Here is a 10,180-nt window from a genome sequence, read left to right as displayed (position 1 = left end):
TGTTCTCTAAAGAGAACTGAGTGCCTCATCTACTAATGAACTGTAATTATCCTTTTCTTCAGTAGAAACTGCACTTAGCCCTGAGCCTTGTGGGTTGCTGATTCAGAGGAGAAGCAGGTTCTGGGTAAGTTTTGTACATTAGTAGGTGCACAGAATACCTACATCTGCACACAGACCAGCAGAAATGGCTTTGCTGTGCCTGTCAACTCATTTATCTGACTTGCAGAGCGGCAGAACAAAAATAAAACAGAACTCATAGTAATTTGGCTTTACCACAAATTCCTGTCAGTCTGCTCATTGTGTATTTTTGTCCATTTTTCTCTGCTTTCCATGGCTTGAAAATTCTTAGTGTGAGCCCTCACTTTGGGAAGACATTGATGTAAGTCCTCAGGCACTAGATTAGACATCTTTGTCATGTGTGTGCAGCTAAGAAACATCCAAGGATATAACTCAACACCACCAATTTCTACACTGTGCTCATCCTGAATTCCTGCTACATGTCTAGATAATTGTGTTTACTCCAGGAATAATCTCCAACAGAAACTCAATTGAATGATTGCGTAATCTGGGTACAAAATTCTCTGCCTCAAGTTGGACTTGCAGATTGAATTAGCTGGTTTGCCTCAGAGAAGCTAAAAGAAAGTCAGATCTGCATTGTGAGGAGCTCAGGAATGCTCTGGCTCTGCTGGGGTGGTGGAGGAAAGATCTCCAAGCTCTCCAGGGTCTCTGGTTCCCTTTGATGTTCTCCCAGTTTCCCTGAGAGAAAGGCATCGCTCCCTTTTGGGGAATCCTGCCTTTTCCTGTTTCAGATGCCCACATTCCAATAAATCCCTTTTTCTGCCACTCAAAGTGCCTCACTGCCAATCCAGATGGGTGCACTGCAGTCACAGCCAGATCCCTTTTGTTGCCACTCCACCTGTGCCTGCTGCACAGGACCAAAATGAGTATTTCCAACACCAAAAGCAGCCTCAGGAGTAATTTTTTTTTTTTTTGGAGGCAGTGGCTCTACATGCTCCTTTATGAAGTGCTCTCTCTAGTCCTCATTCCTCATAAAACATTACAAGGCAGGGATAATGTGGACAGATTTTGGAGGTTTTTATCTGCTCCAGACCCTTTGTGAGAGTGTTGGCAGAGGGGCCTTGCTGTGCCAGGGAAGATGAGCCCTTTTTCCTCCCTGCGGGAGAACGATTTCTGTAACAGAAGGACACACATCCACAAAGTGATGTGCTTCCTATTTTATTCCCTTTGTCCTCAAATTAAGTCTCACAGAGAGGCCTCAAGTACTTTAAAGGCCAGCCAGGCAGGGCTGTGGCTTCCCCAGGGCTGTGTGCTCTGAAGCTGGAGTCACTATTCATTTCTTTGTGATCAGCCCAGCCTGAAGGGGACTTCATTACTTATTGAGTCCTTAAAATAACCCTCCTTCTTTGCAGCCCCCTTGCCTGCAGAGATCATTTGGGCCCATATGCAGCACTGTTTGGTTTCAAGTTTCCATTCTGTTTTTCAAGAACAAGCAGTCTCACATGCCTAAAACAACCTCTTTCCCCTCGCTGCTCTCATTAAACCAACTGACAATTGACATGTTTAACTTTGTCAATGTTGGTTTAAAAAAAAAAAATCATAAAGTTCACGGCAGGTTTATGTGTGGAAAGACTCTCCTTTCCTCAGAGAGCCAGCTGGACCAGAGCCATATCAAAAACTTCCTGTAAGGAAGACATAACTAGGAAAGAGAGAGGAATTTTTCAGTGCCCCTTTCTGCATTAAAAGCAGCCCTGTGGCTGCAATGTCCCAGCTGTCACAGGCTGGACAGCACTTCCACAGGGACATTTCTGCAGAGCTGGATGCAGAGCAGGGATGCGGATGGAGAGCAGCAGGCAGCTGGGAGTTCCATGTCCTCCACATCCCACAGAGGAGAGCACACGTGTGGTACCAGACGTGTGGGAAAAATTAAAAAAAAAAAAAAAAAAAAAAGCAGCCAGTTAAAATTTGCCAGGGAAAAGGGAAATAAAAGTGTGACGTAATGCATGTGCTGAGTGGACTGTCCCTCCCTGAGTCCTCGGGGCAGGGCCAGGAGGGTCTGTGTGTGCTTGTGTGTGTTCCTTGGCAGAACCAGCAGCACACAGAGACTCTGAATTTCCTTGGCTGCCCCTGTGGAACACCTGATTGTGGCTGTTCCTGCTTCAACTTGCACCTGGCTGTGCAGGCTCCGTGGGGAGGGTTTGTGCTCCCCCAGCAGAGACTGGGCTCACTCTGACCCTCTTAAAAAAACCCGTTGCTTGTGGACAAGAAATGGGGTGGAATCTCAGCTTTCTAGGCTGTTTGAAATGGATATTTCAATAATTAATAATAATAATAATGATGATGATGATGATGATGATGACGTCATGCTGGGCAGCAGAATCCCAGCAGCTTTGGGATGAAGGCAGATCCACAGCTCCAGAGCAGGGCAGGGTGCAGCAAAGGAGATTTCCCTCCTGGCAGGGCTCTCAGTGCTGAGTGAATCCGTGGTGGTTTGCCCTGGAATCTGGTGGGAGCTCCAGTCACTGAGCTGTACGAACCAGTGAAGGTCAGCTCAGCCTCAAGCAGCTGGCTTTCAGCTTCCTGACATTTTGTGGTGATACCATTTCTCCTCCAAACCAGCTTCCAGGACTGCATTTTTGGTGCTGCTGAAAATGTTATTTTGCCCAGAAGTCACAGCAGGGATCGGAGTGGAATTCTCAGCATCCAAACCAAGATCCTCAGTTAACTCAAGAAAAGGCACCCATTTAAAAATCCTGCTTTATCTCATTTTTTTCATGTGCCAGAAGTTTTCAAACACAATTAGTTATTGTGGGTGTGAGTCTTTTCTTTCCTATTAGCTGCAGACACCATTAAGGGAATCTATTGCCTCTGATAGGTGTAAATCAAGTCAAAACTATCCAAAAGCTCTACTCCCTCTGTCTGGAAAGACCTGAATGAAAAATCTCTTTGGTGTCTGAATGGTGCATCTCCAGCAATTTCTTTTTTTTTTTTTTCCCAACAGGTGAGCACCAATTCAAATTGGAAGCTCCTTACACGTAGGGGAATGCCCTTTATAGGCTTATTTTTGAAACCCACAACTTCTCAGCATTTCCCACTTCAGCTTGTAACCAATTTACAGCTGGAAGGGCTGAGGGCTAGAACCCAGGTAATTCAACAAGCAATTAAAACCAACTCAATTCCACATGCAGACAACTCTCTAAAGTGGTTACTGGAGCTCCACTGAGCAGTGCATGGAGATTTTTATCCCCAGGGGAACATCACTGAGGTAATTGCCTTTCCATTTAGAATAAATATGTTTTATTCTTTGCCTCTTAACTTGGTGTTTTTTAAAAGAGCCATCCCCATTAACATGAAAAAAGAGACACTGCTCTCCAGGCAAAAAAAAGCCTGAAAGTGCTTGTTAAACAAACAGAGCATCTGCCATGAGCATTAACTGCTTTGTAGCTGATTTTTGTGGGTTTTTTTCTTTCCCAGTCTAAGCAGAGTTCGTCTGCATAATTTCAGGACTCTGTGCAAACTCAAGCACCTGACAGTATAAGAATAAATATCTTATTTTTCATTCACCTATTTTTCATTCCACTCACTCATTTTAAGCTCCTCTGCACAATTTTCCACCTAAAGCATCATTCACAGCCATGACTAACACTAAGTCATTCTTGTTGTCTGCATGTGTTGCGTGTTTTACAGGTTGTGGGGAGTTTTTTAGTCATTCATAGTATTGGTCTGATTTGAATTAAATCTTTCTGAATTGGATGTTCAAGTAGCTTTTTGCTTCCAATTGAACAAAGGAATACCTACATCACCAGGCAACCCCTCCCAAAATGAAAACCTGGATACAAAGGGAAGAAAGGAAGGAAAAGGCTTGGTGTCTCTAAAGGAGAAGGGCAGGAAGATGGAAAGAATTCAAAGGAAAGGCACTAAAAACCCTGACAGCATTGGGGGTACACAGAATCTCCTGTGGGGATATTTTTGATCTGAGAGCTGCCTGGAAGGAGCCTGAAAACTGTGAGCAAAGAAATTGGCTTCTCCTGGAGGATTTCTGCTGGGTTGAGTGACACAGAGCTTTGTCTGTCTTTTGCAAACAAACAGGTTTCTGTTAACAATAATAATAATAATAATTATGTCAACAGGTCCCCAGTTCCACCATCAGTTTCTCCTCCTCTGATGGCTGCTGATGGCTCAGATCAGAAGGGCTGAGGAAATACAGAGCAAATTCTCCTCTCCTCATGGGGAATCTCACGGGCTCACTGAGGACAGGGCTGGAAGGGTCCTCCAGAGACCAATCCCACACTAAATGCAAGATCAGCTGCCCTTAACCCCCTGACAGATGTTACTCCAGATTGTTCCCAAAAACTTTCCCTGCTGGAACTTCCACGGCTTTCCAAGGCAAGCTGATCCAGATCTTTGTCCAAAGCTCATTAGGAAATTTTCCTCACAATTAACCTGGATCTTCCCCTGAGCCTGTTAATGCTTCCTCTGTGCCCTGAGCACATGAAAGAGCAGTTTAGTCTTTCGTCTGTGCAGTCTCCTTTTATGCATTTTGAGAATGCTGGCAACTTTTCCTTCATTTTTCCTTTCTTTAGCCTGAACACTTCCACTCCCTTCAATCTTTCCCCACAGGTCTTGTTTTTTAGACCCAGGTCTCTTTGAAATAGCCTCCACCTCACATCCTGCTTGGAGAACAGTCCCTAAACCTAGACAGAGCAGACCAGCCAACATCATCACAACCTGACCCAGCAGTGTGAAATGATTATTTTTGTTGGTCTTAACTCATGGTGTTCCTGCCTGTGCCTCTGACCACTGGGTGCTTCCTTCTCAGCAGTTGGTCACTACTGATCCACGTTCATCCTGCAGCCACTAAACCACCCAAACTTCTCCTGCAAAACCACTCTGCAGGTGGTTGCTCTGCCCAGTGCTCGTGGGGACAGCTCAGGGCAGTCTCCCAGGCTGATGGTGAATGACTGAGAAGTGTTATCTCACCATCTTCATCTTCCTCCCTCTATTTTTGGAGCTGTGGGCAGCTGCCAAAGCCACTGGCTGAGCCCTGGCCTGGAGTTGAGGTGACTGAACAGGACGTGGGAAACTGCTGGACAGGACATGAGAAACTGCTGGCCCTGAGAGATAAGCACAGATAAGGTGGGGGACATTCCAGATAAGGGCTGGATTCTGCAGGTGGCTGAGGAGGTGTTGAGTGAGGGTGGCCAGAAGTCACAGACTGCTGGAGAGAATCCCTAGGAGCATGCAAGGGCAGAGATGCTTGGGTTAGCACACCCAGGAACACCAGGTGAGGACAATATCACCCAGGTAAGGACAAAATTACCCAGATAAGGACAATATCACCCAGATAAAGACAATATCACCCAGATAAGGACAATATCACCCAGGTAAGGACAATATCATCCAGGTAAGGACAATATCACCCAGGGACCAGTGTCACAAACACCAGACTCGCTGTAGAAGTGGCAAAGCTGGGCAACATTAAGAAAAACTCATTAGAGGTGGGTGGAGAAATGGGGGAGGAAGAAAGCACAGCACAGGAAAAAGAAGGATTTCTGGATGGGGGGAAAAGAGGATGAAGAGCTTGTTATAGATACACGGTATAATATTGGCTTTTTGCAAATTTTAGAATGGATTTTATATGCGTGGTGTTAACTTTGCTATAAAGAGATAGTGTTTGTTTCTGTTGTTAATTAAATATAGTAATGAAATAACTAATATAAGTATACTTGTGTTACAAGCCCTACCTAAATAAGATAACATCCAATAACCATATGATAAAAACACCTACTATCCAGATAGATATACCAACTATCAACACTCACTGTCTAAAAACAGTATAAACCAGAACCCAAAATTAAAAATAATAATAGAACCACAACCAAAAAATACACATACTCCAAAAAACAAACCCAAAAAAGAAATATGCTAAACAATTCTTAAAGTATGGAAACTAGTTAAAAGAAAAGTTTACTGTGCATAATTGTTTATGAATATAGAAAATTGTTTATGAATATACAACAAGCTGATGCAATAGAAATAATCTGTAAAGAGTGTTTCCAAAATAGCAAGTGTGCTCTTGGCTAAGTGCCGAGATGCACCCAACCATAATTTTTATTTATTGTCTTTATCTCCTATTGTCCTTTATTAAACTTTTTAAATTTTTACAAGAGAATAAAACGTGTTTTTCACAAACTGCATGCCCGGCAGTCCTGAGCCTGATTACAGCTGGTGTCCCAAACCTGCTGCCCCCCTCATCCCACAGCCTCCTCCGTGGTCAGGAGGATGGGGACAAGGAGGGCTGGCAAACCCAGGGAACCTGAAAAGACAGGTCAGGGATCCTGGTGGCAAATCTGATGGCATCACCATCTTCCCAACCACTTCCCAACACTCCTGCAGAGCTTTTATTCTCCACAGACCCCATGTGCTGCTGCTCAGCAGTGGGAATTGGAGGCCAGGAGAGGCATTTATTTAAGGCAGTGCTGTCACTAAAGCCTCCATTCCATCAAACCTTGGCTCAAGAATACAAGAAAATGATTTTACGCTGTTGCCTGGTCCTAGCCAAGATTCAGACCCTTCTGAGTGAAAAGTTATGTGTTCCTGCCTCTCATTTCCTCTCTTTCCTTTTATTCAGACATTTATTTATCATCCAAAACCAGAAACCTGGGGATTAATTTATTCTTTACAGAATGCAAAGAAATGTGGGGATTTTTTTCATTTCCAGATCTTCCACGCAACAAAGACGGAATATTTGTCAGCCGCTAATTTTTCCCCATTCTATTTATATTTGCATTCTTTCTGTCTGTGATAGCTACTTCACTTCACCCCCTGACATTTTATTAGACAAAAAATGGGAAACTGTGGCCCCTTGACTGACGTCAAGGGGAATTTGGGTATCGATTTCCCTAAAAAAGCAATTTCAAGCAGCGACCTGGCAGCCTGCACAAACCTGTGCCCAGGCTGCCTGCATGCAGCCCTTTCATTCTCCTCTCCTCCAGCCCTAGATCCAGCTCAGAGATACTCACAAGAATCAGTAACAGGCTGGAAAGATGTGAGCCTTGATGTTAACTCTCTGCTTTTATAGTTTCTCTGATGTTGGCTTGGGTTACCCGTAACTGGGGGTCGTGCTCGGCTGCCAAGTCACTGAGCAACTTCCTCTGTTTAAACAGAATATATAAGCCTCACTCTTTCCCAGAGTTCATGACTCTTTTGTAAAGTGTTTTATGATACAGTTGTTACAGAATCCACCAGCACACTAACAGCTCCAGACAAGGCCTCGCTGTGGGCCTGGCTTCCAGCCCATTTCCTTGCATGGAGGTTTTTCCATCGCTATCAGCGCGTGAATTCATCAAACTGCACCGCACACCCCACTGCAACAGCACTGCCACGGGGTTTGGAGGGACACGTCCACTCATTGTTTCTCCCAGGGAAAAGTCAGAGGTCAGGAATGCAGCCCTGTGCAGGGGATCCTCGAGGCCTGTGTGCCTTTGAGGCCCTTCAAACACGCTCTGGATGATTTTTCAGAGAGGCTTAGCAGTGGTGCTCAGCACCTGTGTAGCCATGGAGTCACATAAACCTCCCAGTCATCTTTTCTGTCCCTTACATCCATCATTTCCAGAGACTGTGTGAGATTTAACTCAGTGCTGAGAGGTGGAGCAGCCCATGGAGTGTGATAAACCCTTTTATCACAGTGTTGGCTCATCTCAGCTCAGTAAGTGGTGACCTTGCAGTACTAAATGGTCTCCAAAGGGCTCTGAGCTGCAGCTTCTTCTGCACTTCCCACAAATTTCAGGGCACAGATTTCCCACAAAAGAAATGGGAGGTGTTCAGGAGATGGTGCCAGTTAAGGGAAAAGGTAAATCAGTACCTTGTATCACTTGTAATGGTGTCACACTAAAATCACAGTCCTCTGTGAGGGATGCTGCAAATCAGCTTTTGGATGTCCTATTTTTAAATGCATTAATTATCGGAGGAAAGCATAATCCTGCCCTTAGGTATGTGAGGTGACTTGGCTGTTTTGTGGTGGGTGAATCACGGTGCACTCACGGTGTCCTGTCCCTGCAGCTCAGGCTGAACACCTCGAGGCCCTCAGATGGGACTTTTACTGCACTGGAAAGCTCATGGTTTATAGGAAAAATGTTAATACATCCTCATACAGGCAGAGCTTTTGATCCCATTCCTTTAGATTCCAATTCATCCTTTGCAGCCTGACTCCAAGGAGTGACCGATGCCAGATGCTGCAGAACAAGGGCTGGACAATTTTAGAGCATTTTGGATAGAAGGAAATCGTTTTCCCCAGCATTAGTTTGAAGCACCAGTTGGCCCCAGTTCTGAAGCGTGTGGGGGGAAGAGAAGGGGCGAGGCTGCACTTTAATTCCCCTTAATGCAGATTTGAAATGCTGGGGTTTGTTTCCCATATGAATGCAGAGGTTTTTCTCTCTTATTAAACATCATCAAGGAAAAAGAAATCATTGTGAACCAAAGGTTTTAGAACATTAAAAGGACAGAAAAATCTCTCTGGTGACTGCTAGGGCTCTGCTAATGCTGAGTGCCCAGTTGCCCTGGTCATCTGCTTTCCTAAAGCTCCTGAGGGCTCCTCCTATGGAAGTATCTGGTTTTCCTGCAGTTACTGTTATTCCCTGCGCCTGAGGGACTTCAGCAAATTACTTCAATTGCTCTATTTTTTTATTTTATTTTTTTTTTTTTTGCTGTGTTTCTCTTTTTAAAGCAAACCAGCCCAGAGTTGGAAATCCCTTTGTAAGGGACACGAAAGTACCGAGATTCCCTGGAAGTCTCTATTAACATGCCAAATCAATTACAGTGTAATTAGCCAGAACTGTTACTTGTTGAAATCCTGTCAACAAAAATAACTCACTCTTCTCCTTCAGATGGCTCCAGCACCTCCATCTTCTTGACAAGGATTTTGAGAGAGAGACCACCTCCCCCAGCCCCTATCAGACCGAAGGCAGGGAATGAAACCCAGATGTGTTCGCCAGTACAAACACAAAATGCTGGAAAATGGTGGGGAAAAAGAGGACAGAGCTCTCCTGGCCATGCCACGATGCCTTTCCAAGGCAGGATGAACCCTGTGGGCAAGCTGGACCCTGCTTTCCCTGGGGTAAAGCTGCAGGCAGCTGCTGCATTTCCTGATTTATGCCAGCCCTGGGAGAAGGAGGCCCACTCCTGGGAAGCTTTATCTGCAATTCATTTAGAAAGAGGCAGGTCCTCTCCTCTGACCTAATTGAAAACAGGCAGCCTCCTCCTAATTGTGCACTCGAACCAGTTCATGTGCATTAACAGAGGAAATTGGAGAGGAAAAGGGTTCTGAGTTGGCATTCATTTCCTGCACTTGAAGGTCCATATGCCAGCTGTTTATCTCTCTGTCTATCTATCTATCTATCTATCTATCTCTAATTCACATTGTTCTTCTCTCTGCAGAAACTTGACTTCAGGTAAAATACAAGCACCAGGACATTTTTTCTGTTCCAATTCTAGAAAACTGTGTAAAAGGGCACTGTTTTTCCAAAAGGAAAACATTTGGTTTTGTTCTTTTTTTAAGACTGAAAGACCTCTTAATGCCAAAAGACTTAATATTGCTCATCATTACTTTCAAAAGACCTTTTTTTGTGTTGGGCTCTGCCTGCCCACAAGGAACACTCCAAGAAAGTGACCAGTTTAGGTTAAAATATTGCAAAGCTGAAGGAGAGCCTTCATCAAATAGCCAACAGGAGGAGGAAGAGAAATGCCCTCGTCAGTCAGCAGCTTCAGCAGGTTTAACCCTACAAAGTCATACGTGTTCTGAATGCAGAATTATATTAAATAATACCAAACCAGCACTTCTGGTGGTATTGCAGGTGTGTTTGCAGTTCCAGTGATCAGGTATCTTTACAAGTTTTGTGAGCACGGGAGCAGCCAAATGACTCAGAGCTGTTTCAAAGTCACCACAGGGTTTGGAATCTTGATTGTATCTATCTGATCATACATTGAATGTGCTTAAGCAGAAATAGAAATGACTTTTAATTGCAATCAGGCAGCTGTACATTCCAAAGTCACCGCAATATGCTAATGAGATGCTAATCTATCCCTTTGCCTTTGCTGCAGTCTCTTTTAGGATTATATCCCCCAAACAGGTTTTGCAACACACATATCAAGGTGGAGACTTTTG

Source organism: Pyrgilauda ruficollis, unplaced genomic scaffold, assembly GCF_017590135.1.
Source record: "Pyrgilauda ruficollis isolate IOZ18807 unplaced genomic scaffold, ASM1759013v1 scaffold143, whole genome shotgun sequence".
In the NCBI taxonomy this organism is placed as follows: Eukaryota; Metazoa; Chordata; class Aves; order Passeriformes; family Passeridae; genus Pyrgilauda; species Pyrgilauda ruficollis.
This window is presented reverse-complemented; position numbering follows the sequence as displayed.